This window comes from Aquarana catesbeiana, linkage group LG03, assembly GCF_042186555.1.
Source record: "Aquarana catesbeiana isolate 2022-GZ linkage group LG03, ASM4218655v1, whole genome shotgun sequence".
NCBI lineage: Eukaryota > Metazoa > Chordata > Amphibia > Anura > Ranidae > Aquarana > Aquarana catesbeiana.
The window spans coordinates 365780392-365797942 of NC_133326.1; the positions used below are offsets into that span (position 1 = coordinate 365780392).

Consider the following 17551-nt stretch of genomic DNA (forward strand, 5'->3'; position numbering starts at 1 on the left):
GAGTACCTGGTGTGACAGCAGTACGGGGAGAAGTTCCTGGTACCAGCTGTCACTTTTTGAAAAGAGCATGGCCATGCGGGGCTTCGCCCACATGGCTGCGTCATTTATGCACAGAGTTCTGTGAATGAATGAACTACAAGTACCGACAATCTTTGCGACTGTGGGCTTGTAGTTCTCAATTTACTACCATGGTGCTGTTGAGCGCTCTGGTAGTTCATTGATTCTTCCTGTCAGTGTAAAACTGCCTTACACTGACAAACTGCAGGAGTCCTGCATGGCATCACTGGTCTGCTGATCGCTGGTGCAATGCCTTCCAGGCTCCTGAAAAAAAAAAAAAAAAAGGTAATTGCACATTTTTTAACCTGCAAAACATTTCAGAAAATGTTTGGACTTTGGCACTTCATGTACTCAAATTGTTTTTCTTAAAAAATACATCATACTTTATTGATTACATTTTTACATTTTATTTTGATGTAATAAAAAGGTTTTATTACAATATATATTTTTGTAATGAAAATCACATTCACAGTTAGAATTTTGTTCACAAAAAAAAAACATTAGAAAACCCAACTTAAGACTTTTCATAGTTGATTACCTAAAAGGAGCCAGTATATGCAATGAAGATTGTAAGTCAGCAAACTATTCACTTTGCAAAGTTTAACATAGATGTGAGCTACATCGTTTGGCTGTGTTGATATTGCAGAGTGGTTTGTTAAGTTTTTAAGATCTTATCCTCAAAACAGTGTCAATTGTTTTTTTGTTATTTTAAAATAACAAACATGTTATACTTACCTGCCTTTTTACAGTGGTTTTGCACAGAGCAGCTTGGATCCTCCTCTTTTCGAGGCCCACTTCAGCTTACTATGGGGGCACCCGAGCCGAGCCGCAACTCTATGTGTCCATTCAGACATGGAGCTGAGGTTTGGCCCCGCCTCCTCTCTCCTGGTTGGCGAACTAACTTTGATTGACAGCAGTGGGAGCCAATGGCGCCACTGCTGTGTCTCAGCCAATCAGGAGGGAGAGTCCCAGATGGCCGAAGCACTCGTGCAACATCGCTGGAAAGAGATGGGCACAGCTAAGTATTAGGGGGGCTGAGAGGGGCTTCTGCACACAGCAGCTTCTTTCATCTTCATGCATATAATGCATGAAGATAAAAAAACCCTCTGCCTTTACAACCACTTTAACTGCTTGTTGACCAGCCACCGTCATTATACTGCGTCAGGTCGGCACGATCCCACGAGCCGTCGTAGCTATACATCAGTTCCTTTAAGCGGGATAGCAGGCACGCACACGCGCTCGCTGCACTGCGGGAGTGCTGATGCTCATGGCCGATGATCGTGATGACGAGAGGCAGACCAGGGACGTGTGTGTGTAAACACACTAATCCCTGTTCTGTACTGTGAGGAGTGACAGCTCGTGAGTTCCTAATAGCTAGTATAGTATAGTACCTAATAATCAGTCCCCTCCCCCTACAGTTAGAAACACACACAGGGAACACAGTTAACCCCTTGATTGCCCCCTAGTGTTAACCCCTTCCCTGCCAGTGACATTTTTACAGTAATCAGTGCATTTTATAGCACTGATTGCTGTATAAATGCCAATGGTCCCAAAAATGTGTCAAAAGTGTCCGAAGTGTCCGCCAGTCCCAGTCCCAGTCCCAGTCCCGATAAAAATCCCAGATCGCCGCCATTACTAGTAAAAAAATAAAAAATAAATAAAAATACTATAAACCTATCCCTTATTTTGTAGACGCTGTAACTTTTACGCAAAGCATTCAATATACGCTTATTGCGATTTTTTTTACCAAAAATATGTAGAAGAATACATATTGGCCTAAAACTAGCTTTTTTTAAAAAAAAAAATGGGAATATTTGTCAATATTTTGTCAGGTAAAGCGACGCAGTGCCGAATCGCAAAAAATGGCCTGGTCATTCAGCAGCTAAATTTTCCGGGGCTAAAGTGGTTAATGAACGCAGTATGACAAACATTTACTGAGAGAGGCAGTTACAATAGTCACCAATGTGTCATCCTGAAAAAATACCAGTCTGTAAACTAGATTAGTAAGGGAAGCCCTCTGAATCAAAGCAAGTGTGTTGTGTGGTATCTAGTGCATGGGGCCAAATGTCGGGAGACATCGGCTACTTAAATAAAAACTGGCCCACATTCAGCCTGTGTGTATGTCAGCCGGTCCGACAGAAGCCTTAGGACGAGCATGCTCCCGATCACCGCTCTCAGCCAATAGCTGAGAGCGCTGATCGAAGTATTCTGGCGGGGGGGCTGTCCCTTGTCAGAACACAACAGCTCAGTGGGGGAGATTGCTGCACTAACATTGGATCATTAGTACAGCGGCTCTGACCAAATCTGTCAGGTTTATTTTTGTTTGAACGAAAAAAAAACTATTAGTGTGTACCAGGCTTAAGATTCAGCACCCAGGTGTACAAAAGGAGTGCTGCTGAACTCATATATAGGGTCCATTACTCCTATAAGCAGCATTCCTGCAGTCCAGTTGAGATGCGTTATGTTCACCTGAAAGTTGATGGATCTTGAGCAGTCATGTACATGTTTTTAGTTGAAAGGTGGCAAACAATCTTTTCTTTCTTCCAGCTTGTGCTGCTAAACATACAATTGAGGGTATGTATTGTAAAGTGCAGGGGTGATAGCGCCACAGGATCATGTGCAAAGCCGTTTACATTTTTTAAATAAAGGGTGTTCGCCAACACTGTATGTCCCCCATTATTGGGACAGGGATCGACCTCCGTGGATTCCGCCGGAAGATGAGGTAGGTTTGGGGGTTCCAACGTTTGGTAGGGCTTCCCTCCTAGGCGCTGCAGCTGGCCTTGCTTCCCTTGGTGTGGCTTCCTGACGCTTGGCAGGCCCGAGTAGGTTCTCCACCACAGTGTACCTTTCAACCAACTCTACCAGCTGGTCTGCAGTTGCATGGCTTACCCAGCGCTGCAGGTCATCTGGCAGGGACCACAGGTACCGGTCTATCCCCACCTGTTCCACCATTTGCGGCCCTGTCAACCTTTCTCGCTGCAGCCATTTTCTGACCAGCAGCACCAGTTCATGCATTTGAGACCTTGGTGGCCGGTCAGGTTGGTACCTCCAGCGGTGCACCCTCTGAACCAGGACTGCTGTGGTCACTCCCAGGCGGGAAAGGGGAGATAATGCCAGCCCATTGGTCACAGGGTCACCCCTCTCTATCAACTATCTTCTCAAAGGTGGTGAGAAAGGCCTCCAAATCATCAGTGTCAGTTTCTGCAAAACACAGCTGTCTCCCACAGCTACTGGGTTGCCAGGGGCAATGGCCACTTGCTTCCGTCCCTGATCAAGACACTTCACTGCCTCCTGCAAGGCAGCCACTTGTGCATGTGTGGTTTCCTGCTGGGCTGAAAACTGGAGGCTTGCTGCTGGGTCACGGTGGCTTGCATAAGTGCTTTGATGACCTCCTCCATGTCTTTTCCTGCTGCTTGCAGTGCCTGAACTGATTTCACCCAAGACATGCAATAGGTACACTGTCTCTTTAAATGTCAGTTGCAAGTTTAAACGGCTTTTGCAGCTGAAATGCACTCTGTCAGCATTCAAGACATCCGTTGTAAAGTTTGGGGGTGATAGCTCCACGGGATCATGTGCAAAGCCATTTAAATTTTAAATAAAGGGGTTTTTTTTTTCTTCTGGCAAAAACACAAAAGGAATGCTTCCAGCAGCAAAAGAAAATACAAAGCAAAAGTCCGCTTGTCTTCAGCACAAAAACAGTATCAACAAAATATAAGAAAATACACAGTTCATTGAAGGGACTTTACCCCAGGGTTAGCACATCCCCGTTGGGCTATTTGGCAGTTTCCAGCAAATTTGCAGTACTTCAAACAGGTGTCTCTGTAGTCAGGAGTGGAGGCCCTTTTCACACCTGAATACCTGCACATCACTTCAGGTCCTCCGAAATTCCAGGTCCCAAATACCTCTCTACTAACACAGAGAGAACTGCGAGTCAGTCCTCTCCTTAGTATGGCTATCCCTCACCCATCTCGGGTGACCCCCGGAATACTCACACACTTCCCTTAAAGGGACCCCAACCCAAATACAGGTGCTACATAGCGCCTGTCCAGGACCCAACCTTGGCGTATGAACACCCCTTGTTTTGCTAAAGCATTTATACAGCAACATTTAGCTGTATGTGGGGCAAAGCAACATGTTCTCAATAATGCCATCCTCCCTTTTTCTGACCATCAATCCAGTCACCGGGATCAAGAAAAGGAAGTCCTGTGTAGTGTCTGAGTTGTACTGGTGATAGCTTATAAAGGGCTGAAGACTTTCTCCCTACCCTCATGCGAGCGCTCTGGGCCAAGCACCAATGGCATCAGATGAGAAGAAAAGGTACATTTTCTTTAATGCCCCGAATAACTAGATATTTTCATCAAGATCAGTTGCTGAACTGAGCTGTAAGGGAGCAAAGGAAAGGGACTTCACAATAAAGCAATCACTAAATGTATTTTTCACTTTGTTTAGCATTATGCCTCACCATATACAGTTTCCTAAAGCAAATCATTTTTTGTGAATCTGTTGCAAAGTTCTTTCCCCGGAGAACTTGGCAGCAACATGCTGACAACAGTATGCCGCTGCTTCGCAATTAGGAGCATCGTTGTTAGCTTTCCGTTAGAACTCCTTAAGTTCAGCCTGATAGGCAGCCTAATGGCAAACTGCACAACAAGCTGACAACACTGCTGCTAAGTGTGAGACAGCAGCATAGCATTGTCAACTAGTAAGTGCTGTTACTGGCAGGATCTTTTGGTAAAATGCAACAGAATCACAAAAGATTTTATTTGCTAAAAGCTTGCCAAGGTTTGTTGGTCATACTTCGCATGTGGATCACAATAGTGCACTTACCTTTTCATGCCTGTGATCCAGAATTAGCTGACAGTGGGCTAAAGCTTTGACTAATGTAACAGAGCTGCTCCAGTTTCTGGATGCATTCCAATAATAATGTTGGGATCCATCCAGATGCCTGAGACAGCCGCTCCTGCCCCTGCCCAGCGCTCCAGTGAAAGTTCGCTGTTGACTGATGTCACAGAGCTGTTCCAATTTCTGGATGTGTCCCAACAATAATGTCAAGATCCACTTAGATGTCTCAGCCAGCTAATCCTGCACCCCTACTGCCCGACATTCCAGTGAGTGCTGGAGAGGCAGAGCAGAGAGGGGTGACTGACAGTCACCATTCTTTGCTTAGAGTGGATCTGAGAACTTGGTGATCAGAAGTCATGTGATCGCTCAGTTCTCAGGCTTAAGCCGCATACATACAAGCGGAATGTCCGTCAGAAAAAGTCAGACGGAAGCTTTTCATCGTATATTCCGATGCGCGTGCGTGTGCCTCATCCGACTTTTTTTTTTCGAAAATTCTGACGGACCTAGAAATAGAACATGTTCTAATTATTTCCGACAGAACCAATTCCTATCAGGAAAACCGCTCGTCTGTATGCTGTTCCGACGGACCAAAAACGACGCATGCTGTGAAGCAAGTACGAGACGGAAGCTATTGGCTACTGGCTATTGAACTTCCTTTTTCTAGTCCCGTCGTACGTGCTGTACGTCACCACATTCTGGACGGTCAGACTTTGGTCAGACTTTGGTTTGACTGTGTGTAGGCAAGACCGCTTGAATGGAATTCCATCGGAGTTCCGTCGGAGAAATCTTTGGAGTTTATTCCGACGGCAAAACCGGTCATATGTACGCGGCTTTAGCTAGAGCATCACAATGATGCTGCAGCCATAGATTTGTTTGTTTTTTTTTTTGTTTCCCACACTTCTCCTTTAAAGGCATTGTTCATTTTCAAAAGTTTTTACTGTTTTAACTAGGTATTAGTGTAGTTATAGTCTTTGTATTATTTGTCTGCCTTACTTCATAATGATGGGCTCCTGTGTTTTGGCTGCAGTTTGTAGTGTCATGGCTGATCAATTCCCCTATGTCCATGTATTCATTCAACTAGCTTGTCCCTAGGTCACACAGGGTCCAGTGCATGTCTAGCCATTTCCTCTGTGTTGCATCACAAATGTGGGAGTGCTAATGTGATGAAAACACATCTCTTCCAGCACAGTGAGATCTCTGTTAATTGTTTTGCCTGTTTGTGTCTGTGTCAGATCTAGTTACTATCTGGCTCTCATCTGCACAAGTTCTAGACTGAGAAATCAAGGGATTGTGGGATATGTAGTTTCTGCATAGTGAATATCAGCTTTTATACTACAGATAGAGGACATGCATGCAGTGCATGATACATGTATTGTGTTTGAACACAAACAGAAACTAAGAATGTGAATATTTACTTTACTATAATCTACTGCTGTGTGCGCAGACCAACAAATCATGCTACATAATCAATGCACATCTTATGTAGGCGGAAGATACAACGTACGGGTAGAAAGGTTTGCTATTCCGCTAAGACAACTCTATACAGTGAGGCATAATATCAAATTAAAATTTTGTGTTTACATACACTTTAACTTGTATATTGCCACGTAACCATAGCCATGTGTTTTGCAAGTGATGTAGCCAACCTTTGTAAACTCAGCAAACTCTTCATTACATTACATTTGCTCTCCACATTCCTTTCCTACTTGGAATTCACTTGTCTGTTCCTCCCTGTTCTCAAAAGGCACATGCCTAGCCTTGATGAGGTCAGACCACTTTGGTTATGATACAGAACTGCCTATGGGTAAACTGGATACACTGAATTCCCAATGACCATTTTCTGAAAATTAAACTGGCATCTCTCAGAATATCCACAAGGAATAACCAAATGGAAACATATTTTAAAGAATGTGTGTCTAATTCCAGCTAATGGCCTCACTGTATGGTAAGCTCTCTTTTCTTAATTAGTAAAGGGAATTCACTTAGTGAGATTGAAGTGCTTTGTTTAAGCCTTAGGCTCAATTATTTGATACTGAGCTCTGGATATCCTTTATGCCTGCTACTTCTTGCAGAACAATGCATGCTGTTAATGAAAATATGAGTAAAAATGATAGGGTTATTTAGTTTTAAAAGTGTATTAAATGCTTGAAGATATGCTTATCTCCCTTGGGTGAGAAAATATTATTTACTTCTATCTACACACAGGTAAATATAAGTAAAAGCCATGACATGGTTTAGTGAGTTAATGTTTAAATCTGTTCCTATTTAAAGATAAAATGTATCAATAAGGTCTGCAAAGCTAAAGGTTTTATGTAACTGGATAAAATAAATATCACAAACCTTTTCTTTCCTATTGTAATTTATATTGCGTTTGGATGCCTAAATTAATTGTTTACCTATGTCAAACTCTATGCTAAGTCATTTCATTGCTTACTGTATATATACATGTCGTGCGTTATATATTACATACTTGTTTACTATAATGGATTACATAGCAGTACACTGATTGTTTGCAAATTACAGCTACACTTTGAGCTACCAAGAGACAAACTCTAGACTCAAAGTGGACCTTCCCCTCCCCAAAACTCAAAAGCTCTGGTGTATGGAGCTCAGCATGCTCAAAATATCTTCAAGTCATTTTTAAAATAAAACACACTTTCTGATCTTTTCATTTTATTTAACCACTTCAATACTGTGCACTTACACCCCCTTCCTGCCCAGGCCAATTTTCAGCTTTCAGCGCCGTCACACTTTGAATGACAACTACGCGGTCAGTCAATGATGTACCCAAACAAAATTTTTATCATTTTTTTGAGACAGATAGAGCTTTCTTTTGGTAGTATTTAATCACCACCGATTTTTTTTATTTTTTGCTAAACAAATGAAAAAAGACCGAACATTTTGAAAAAAAAAGTTTTTCTTAGTTTTTGTTACAAAATGTTGTAAATAAGTAGTTTTTCTCCTTCACTGATGTGTGCTGATGAGGCTGCACTGACGGGAACTGATGAGTTGGCACTGATGAGGAGGCACCAATATGCAGCACTGATGGGCACTGATAAGCGGCACTAATGGGCAGCACTGATGGGTGGCACTGATAGATGGCACTGATGAGGAGGCACTGACAGGTATCACTGATGGGCATTGAAAGGCAGCACTGATGGGCCCTGATTGGCACCACTGGTGGGCACTGATTGGCATCACTGGTGGGCACAGGTGGGCATTGTTAGGCATCGCTGATGGGGCTGCACTGAAAATCAATGCACTGATTATCAGTACAGACCCCCCTGTCAGGAGAGCCGCTTATCGGCTCTCCTCTACTCAAACTCTGTCAGCACAAGTAGAGGAATTGCCGATAACAGGAACTTCCTATTTACACTGTGATCAGTTCTGATTGGACATAGCTGATCATGTGGTAAAGAGTCTATGTATAGGCTCTTTACCGTAATCGGAGATGCAGTGTGTTTGGGCGAGCACGAGCCGCTTGTTCTGAAGGACGTCATATGATGTCCAGTCAGAACAATGGAACCCCACGCCCAACCATCATTCTGCTATAGGCCTGGCGGGAAGGTGTTAATTCACTTTGCTGGCATGCTGAGGCACTGGTGACGTAGCCAGTGCACTACAGTTGCACCCTGGAAAGAAAATAGTTCTTGTCTGTAAACTGCATGTTGTCAAGAGAAAGCATTTTGTTAAAATTGTTTATATGTTTCCATGGCTCAGCAACGTGAGTGTCAAGTAGCATAATGATACCCGTGTTGTTGAAGCCATGGCAATGTCTTAAACAATAACAAACGATGCCAGATGTTAACCACTTGCCGCCAAATCACGTACCTAGTACATCATCTGACTTCAACTAACTAGCCGCTCGATTGCTATTACAAGCAGCAGAACACCCCGCGCCTTCTGCGACTTGCTTGGCCTCTCCCATCCCACAAGGAGACCCAAGATACCAGCAGGCAGTGCCCCTGTCCTTTCGTGCTAGTGCGCAAATGCTAAAGCATGGACCAGCATGCACGCAAGCAGCGATCATCCCACACATGCGAGGTATCGTCGCAAATATCAGATCATGGCCAGTAATTCTAGCACTAGACTTCCTCTGTAAATCTAAAGCGGTAACCTGTAAAGGCTTTTAAAGCGTGCAATGGATAGTAAAATTTATATCATTTGCAGCCACTGTGCCATCAAACGCAGCCACTGTGCCCATCAAACGCTGCCACTGTGCCATCAAACGCTGCCACTGTGCCCATCAAATGCTGCCAGTGTGCCCATCAAACGCTGCCAGTGTGCCCATCAAATGCTGCCAGTGTGCCCATCAAATGCTGTCAGTGTTCCCTCGAATGCCGCCAGTGTGACCCCCGCCTGCTCGCCATCTGCCCGGCACTTACCCTGTGGAGCAGCGGGTGACGGCGACGAGCGGTGTCCTTAATGCGTTTCCTGCCATCCTCATCTCCTGTCCTCTCCTCCTGATAGATGTCCAATAGTGGCGCCTATCATTTCAGCCAATCAGGTGACAGGTAGCAGACCCGAGCATCTGATTGACAGAGAGGTGGTTCAGTGTTAGGAAAGCGAATATTATTCGCTTTTGTAACACAGCTGGGTGAACTGGGTGAACTGTGAGCGCCAAGGATGGCGCTCGCTGTTTACCTTTTTTTGACGCCTATTAGAGCCTATGGCTCTAATCAGGTGCTTAACAAAAAATTACCTCGCCGCTGTAATTCGGGCGCCCGGTGCCCGAAAAGGGCGAACAGCGAACAATTTGGGGTGTTCGCGGCAAATTCGAATGCCACACCCTTTAAAAGTCTATGGGAGACATCAAAAGTGCTAATTTTAAAGGCTTATATGCAAGTTATTGTCATAAAAAGTGTTTGGGGACCCGGGTCCTGTCCCAGGGGACATGGATCAATGCAAAAAAAAGTTTTAAAAACGGACGTTTTTTCAGGAGCAGTGATTTTAATAATGCTTAAAGTCAAACAATAAAAGTGTAATATCCCTTTAAATTTTGTACCTGGGGGGTGTCTATAGTATGCCTGTAAAGGGGCGCATGTTTCCCGTGTTTAGAACAGTCTGACAGCAAAATGACATTTGGAAGGAAAAAACCCATTTAAAACTACCCGCGGCTATTGCATTGCCGACAATACACATAAAAGTTCATTGATAAAAACGGCATGGGAATTCCCCACAGGGAAACCCCAAACCAAAATTAAAAAAAAAAAAATGACGCGGGAGTCCCCCTAAATTCCATACCAGGCCCTTCAGGTCTGGTATGGATATTAAGGGGAACCCCGGCCAAAATTTAAAAAAAAAAATGACGTGGGGTTCCCCCTAAATTCCATACCAGACCCTTCAGGTCTGGTATGGATTTTAAGGGGAACCCCGGGCCAAAAAAAAAAAAACGGCGTGGGGTCCCCCCGAAAATCCATACCAGACCCTTATCCGAGCACGCAACCTGGCAGGCCGCAGGAAAAGAGGGGGGGACGAGAGTGCGGCCCCTCCCCCTCCTGAACCGTACCAGGCCACATGCCCTCAACATTGGGAGGGTGCTTTGGGGTAACCCCCAAAACACCTTGTCCCCATGTTGATGAGGACAAGGGCCTCATCCCCACAACCCTGGCCGGTGGTTGTGGGGGTCTGCGGGTGGGGGGCTTATCGGAATCTGGAAGACCCCTTTAACAAGGGGACCCCCAGATCCCGGCCCCCCCCGTGTGAAATGGTAAGGGGGTACTTACCCCTACCATTTCACTAAAAACCTGTCAAAAATGTTAAAAATGACAAGAGACAGTTTTTGACAATTCCTTTATTTAAATGCTTCTTCTTTCTTCTATCTTCCTTCATCTTCTTCTTCTTCTGGTTCTTCTGGCTCTTCTGGTTCTTCCTCCGGCGTTCTCGTCCAGCATCTCCTCCACGGCGTCTTCTATCTTCTTCTCCTCGGGCCGCTCCGCACCCATGGCATGGGGGGAGGCTCCCGCTCTTCTCTTCATCTTCTTCTTCATCCTCTTCTCTTCTTCCTTCTTCTCGTCTTCTCTTCTTAATTTTCTTCTCCGGGCCGCTCCGCATCCATGCTGGCATGGAGTTAGGCTCCCGCTGTGTGACGGCGTCTCCTTGTCTGACGGTTCTTAAATAACGGGGGCAGGGCCACCCGGTGACCCCACCCCCTCTGACGCACGGGACATGACGGGACTTCCCTGTGGCATTCCCCGTGACGTCACAGGGAAGTCCCGTCAAGTCACCGTGTGTATTGTCGGCAATAGCCGCTGGTAGTTTTAAATGGGTTTTTTCCTTCCAAATTTTGCTGTCAGACTGTTTTGCTGTCAGACTGTTCTAAACACGGGAAACATGCGCCCCTTTACAGGCATACTATAGACACCCCCCAGGTACAAAATTTAAAGGGATATTACACTTTTATTGTTTGACTTTAAGCATTATTAAAATCACTGCTCCTGAAAAAACGGCCGTTTTTAAAACTTTTTTTTGAATTGATCCATGTCCCGTGGGGCAGGACCCGGGTCCCCAAACAGTTTTTATGACAATAACTTGCATATAAGCCTTTAAAATTAGCACTTTTGATTATTCATGTTCGTGTCCCATAGACTTTAACAGTGTTCGAGCGAACTTTTTTCCTGTTCGCATGTTCTGGTGCGAAATGAACAGGGGGGTGTTCGGCTCATCATTAGTCACGGCTGATTTACAATCCTGTAGGCTGTATGTCAGTAACTGGCCATACCTAGTGCTACCCATTGCTTTCTGGATTGGCAGCACTGCTTCTGTTGCAGAAACCTTCACACTATGATCTGCAGTGTCTGGGAGAGGGAGAGTGTGACTTTCATATGAAAGAGGATTTGGCTCAGTACTTACCCATAACTCCAACTGTAATGTTTTTCTTTGCAGGCAACCTACTGGTACATAGCCTTTCTGCCACACTATTCAATTTTCAGCACAGCGCCACTTTTGCATGCATACTGAGGAATCAATTCCTTGACATAAATTGGCAGTCAGCAGATTCACTATTTTTACTTTGAAGAGTCAGAAGTACACATGCATGCTTAATGCTGCGCAGAATTTTGAAGAGTTTGGGTGAAAGAAATGACCAGTACAATCCTCAGTGAGTCCACAGGCCTGCAGCCAGCTGCTGAGATCAATGGTTGATATTGATGATATCATCTCTCATGAGCCACCTGTAGCCCATTCAGTACAGTTCTGACTTTCCTTTAAGGCCTTGTTCATGTGTGTGTAGCACCCACCTGTTTAGGTGAGTGCTATAATAGAGAGTTAGGTGTAGAAATAGGCCAAAATTGCCAGTGTTTCACCCTGCGGTGTAAAACTGGTGGGTTAATTTGGCATGGGAGGTTTACTAGAGTAGAGGAGGGTGTGACCCCCTTGCACTTTACTTGAGCAGTTTCCTCTATTTTCCATGTTTTGACTTGGAGGATGGAAGGAATACAAGTTAGAGTGACAGGTAGTTCTGGAAGACCCCTCTGGACCAATCATTAATTTGTTTGGGCAGGGGCGGGACTTCTATAAAAGGTTTGGTCACATGCTTCCTGGGGTTTTAGTTAGTTCAGACTTGTTGGAGGATGTAGGATCCAGGAGGATTTTGTGTGGGTGCTCGCCCCTTCGGGGGGAGAGGGACATGCTTTCTGGGCTTCTATGCTCATGGCAGTTGGAGAGATCCAGGTGGAGGATGCGGATACCGATACAGCTTTAGTGCTCTCCCCTGCAGGGAAGAGGGAGGCAAGATATGCAGGTGAAGAAGAGACTGCAGGAGATTCTTTATGGGACAATCGCTATACTGACACAAAAAGGAGACTGGGAGGGGATCTTCTATGTGTGGCATGGATGATTACTCGGCAACACATGTGAGTGTAACCCAGGGGAACAGTACTTCTGAGAGACTTTATAGGGATTAGTGTGCGGGTTCAGGAGAACAGGAGCTGGGCCTTAGAGAACTAATACCCTGGAGGAATCCAAGAGTCATCTCCTGAACTTTATTCAGAGTATCGTTCATGGAGTTAGAATCAGAAGGACTGTACAGTCAGGAAGTGGTGGCTAACAGGAGGAAGGAAAGATGCATTACCTTATGAGAATTCATGCCAGATAAAAGCTTTACTAACGAGGGTTTAGTTTATTCTGGATTCAAAGTTGTATTTCTCATCACTCAAAAACACTGGAAGTTATTCAGAGTGACTTTCTGGTGCAATGCATCATTCATTATGAGAATTCATGCCAGATAGAAGCTTTACTAACGAGGGTTTCGTTTATTCTGGATTGAAAGTTGTATTTCTCATCACTCAAAAACACTGGAAGTTATTCAGAGTGACTTTCCGGTGCTGTGCAGCATTTAACATGGAACCGCAATAAAGATGTACATAGTTCAACTGTTTAATGACTGTCTGCATGTCATATCTTTGGAGGGGAAAGGGGGTAATGGAACACACTTCTGGGAAGAACGAACTTTTAGCGGCTCCTATGGGAGTAGGGCGCTTCATGTGTTTTAACTTTTATAAAAACAGTGTGTACAGCAAGCTTTTACAAAGCATTTGTAAAGCTTCTAGTAAGCTTCAAGCAGCTTTGTTGAAGCCTTTAAAGTAATTTCAGCTGAGACAGATAACCACTTCAGGACTGGCAATGTTGCACCCCCTTCCTGTCCAGGCCATATTTAAGAGCATATTTTAGAGCCGTGATAGCTCAAATGACAATTACTCCACCATTAAAAACACTTTACCCAAATTATTTTTATATCATAGAAGTTTCTTTTGGCAGTACAGTGATACTTAGGTTCACAAACGCTTCTGTTCACGAACAACTCGGTTCACGAACAGAAGAGTTCACAAAAATTTGCTTCAGTACACGAACTCTGCTTTAGTTCACGAACATGAGCCATGCCCATCTTCCCTGCTCTGACACGTTCATAGTGAGAAGAGCAGTGCAAGATGAGAGTCTTATGCCGCGTACACACGACCGGACTTTACGGCATACTTGGTTCGGCGGACCGGAGTCCGTCGGACAATTCGATCTTGTGTGGGCTCCAGCGGACTTTTTTCCCCCAAAAGTTTGATGGACCTAGAATTGAAACATGTTTCAAATCTTTTCAACGGACTCGAGTCCGGTCGAAAAGTCCGCTCGTCTGTATGCTAGTCCGACGGACAAAATCCGACGCTAGGGCAGCTATTGGCTACTGGCTATGAACTTTCTTGTTTTAGTCCATTCGTACGTCATCACATATGAATCCATCGGACTGTGGTTGATCGTGTGTAGGCAAGTCCGTTCATTCGGAAAGTCCGTCGTAAAGTCCGTCGAAAAGTCTGCAGGACAAAGTCTGCCGTAAAGTCCGCTCATGTGTACGCGGCATTAGGCGAACCAGTCCACTAAGATAGGGGTTTCTGCCCCCTGACTACCATGAGGGTGGGCTCACTTGATTGGGAATCATGGAAAAACAATTCATATGAATTCTACAACTTTATCATGCCCTCAGATGATCTTTTCCTGGATGCACAGTGCTGTTTTCTGGCCCCTAGATTAGCCATTTAAATTGGGGTTTGGGATTGTTTCAAACAAGGATTAAAGTGGAGCTACAGTTTTTTTTTTCTTTTTAGACGTACACATGAAAGAGGTCCGCTTAATGTAAAAGACCTCATGTAATATATTTTTAAAATCCTTTTTTTTGTACTGTACATACAGTATCTCGCAAAACTGAGTACACCCCTCACATTTTTGTAAATATTATATGATATCTTTTCATGTGACAACACTGAAGAAATGACACTTTGCTACAATGTAAAGTAATGAGGGTACAGCTTGTTTAACCACTTCAGCCCCGGAAGATTTTACCCCCTTCCTGACCAGAGCAATTTTTATAACGGTGTAAATTTGCTGTTCTCTCAAAATACCTCAACACATAGCCATTAATGTCTCAACTGCTGGCAACAAAGTGAGTACACCCCTAAGTGAAAATGTCCAAATTGAGCCCAATAAGCCATTTTCCTCCCTGGTGTCATGTGAATCATTAGTGTTACAAGGTCTCAGGTGCGAATGGGGAGCAGATGTGTTAAATTTGGTGTTATTGCTCTCACGGTCTCATACTGGTCACTGGAAGTTCAACATGGCACCTCGTGGCAAAGAACTCTCTGAGGATCTGAAACAAAGATTTGTTGCTCTACATAAAGATGGCCTAGGCTATAAGAAGATTGCCAAGGCTGCAGCATGGTGGCCAAGATCATAAAGTGGTTTAACAGGACAGGTTCCACTCAGAACAGGCCTCGCCATGGTGGAACAAAGAAGTTGAGTGCACTTGCTCAGCGTCATATCCAGAGGTTGTCTTCGGGAAATAGACATATGAGTGCTGCCAGCATTGCTGCAGAGGTTGAAGGGGTGGGGGGTCAGCCTGTCAGTGCTCAGACCATACGCCACACACTGTCTGCATGGCTGTTGTCCCAGAAGGAAGCCTCTTCTAAAGATGATGCACAAGAAAGCCCGCAAACAATTTGCTGAAGACAAGCAGACTAAGGACATGGATTACTGGAACCATGTCCTGTGGTCTGATGAGACCAAGATAAACTTATTTGATTCAGATGGTGTCAAGTGAGTGTGGCGGCAACGAGGTGAAGAGTACAAAGACAAGTGTGTACTGTGACATACTGAAGTAGAGCATGATCCCTTCCCTTCGGAGACTTTGCTGCAGGACCTCAAACCCACCTCCAAGACGACCACTGCCTTGCTAAAGAAGCTGAGGGTAAAGGTGATGGACTAGCCAAGATGTCTCCAGACCTAAACCCTATTGAGCATCTGTGGGGCATCCTCAAACGGAAGGTGGAGGAGCGCAAGGTCTCTAACATCCACCAGCTCCGTGATGTCTTCATGGAGGAGTGGAAGAGGACTCCAGTGGCAACCTGTGAAGCTCTGGTGAACTATATGCCCAAGAAGGTTAAGGAAGTGCTGGAAAATAATGGTGGCCATACAAACTCTTTGGGCCCAATTTGGACATTTTCACTTAGGGGTGCACTCGCTTTTGTTTCCAGTTTAGACATTAATGGCTGTGTGTTGAGTTATTTTGAGGGGACAGCAAATTTACACTGTTATACAAGCTGTACACTCACTACTTTACATTGTAGCAAAGTCTAATTTCTTCAGTGTTGTCACATGAAAAGATATAATAAAATATTTACAAAAATGTGAGGGTGTACTCACTTTTGTGATAATTTTATATATGAACAAAAATTAAAAAGTTCAGAATGGATTAACCTGTTTTACATGAACCCTATAGGAAAATTTGCCTCGGTTCGCAACCAATTTGGTTCGCGACCAGAGTCGTTTCACGAATTAAGTTCGTGAACCGAGGTATCGCTGTATATTAAGACTTTTTTAACTATATAAAAAGAAAAAAAGACCAAATATTTAACCACTTGCCTACTGGGCACTTAAACCCCCTCCTGCCCAAACCAATTTTCAGCTTTCAGTGCTCTCACATTTTAAATGACAATTACTTAGTCGTGTCCTTTTTTTCATACAAATAAAGCTTTCTTTTGGTGGTATTTGATCACCACTGGGTTTTTTATTTTTTGCGCTATAAATGAAAAAAGACCTTTAAATTTTGAAAAAAACGCATTTTTCTTAGTTTCTGTAATAAAATTTTGCAAATTATTAATTTTTCTTCATAAATTTTGGCCACAATTTATACTGCTACATATCTTTGGTAAAAATAACCCAAGTTAGTGGATTTTATTTGGTCTGTGTGAAAGTTAGGGAGTCTACAAGCTATGGTGCAAATCATAAACAATTGATCACACCTGATGTACTGGTGGCCTATCTCATTTCTTGCGACCCAAACAAGCCAGGAAAGTACAAATACCCCCAAAATGACCCCTTTTTGAAAGTAGACATTCCAAGGTAAGATACATGGTGAGGTTTTTGATGTTGTCATTTTTTCCCACAATTCTTTGCAAAATGAAAATTTTATTTATTTATTTTTTTCCCACAAAATTGTCATTGTAATAGGGTATTTCTCTCACATGGCATGTGTATACCATAAATGATGCTCCAAAATACATTTCGCTACTCCTTCTAAGTATGGCGATACCACATGTGTGGGACTTTTTCACAGCCTAGCCACATAGAGAGGCCCAACATGCAGGGAGCACCATCAGGTGTTCTAGGAGCATAAATTACACATCTAACTTGTTGACTATCTATTACACTTTTGAAGGCCCTGGAGCACCAGGACAATAACACGTGACACTGATGTGGCACTGATGACAGATGGCAATATGTGGCACTGATGGCACGTGACACTGATGTGGCACTGATGACAGATGGCACTAATGCGTGGCACTGATGACACGTGATGACATGTGACACTGATAATAGACAGCATGTGGCACTGACAGGTGGCACTGATGACAGATGACATTGACAGGTGGCACCGGGGACAGATGGCACTGACAGGTGGCACTGGGGACAGATGGCACTGATAGGTGGCACTGGGCACAGGTGGCACTGGGGACAGGTGGCACTGATAGGTACTGTGGGCACTGTGTTTTATTTAGCGTTCACTCACGCTGCAGCACAGAAGCTCTCCCTCCTCACACGTGGTCTCTGTGTGAGGAGGGAGAGCCGGCAATGAGAGATGATCTCATGAGATCATCTCTCATTGGACACGCCA

The 17551-nt window shown here is 44.2% G+C and overlaps 1 protein-coding gene across 1 annotated transcript in view; it reads left to right on the plus strand.

Annotated features, from left to right (window-relative positions):
• The first annotated feature begins 6644 nt into the window (after positions 1-6644).
• The window catches only part of GRXCR2 (glutaredoxin and cysteine rich domain containing 2), a 93691-nt gene continuing 82784 nt past the window's right edge, over positions 6645-17551 (plus strand). The window contains exon 1 of the mRNA XM_073620628.1: positions 6645-6844. The gene's annotated coding sequence lies outside the window, so the exon portion shown is untranslated. The remainder of the gene's footprint in view (positions 6845-17551) is intronic.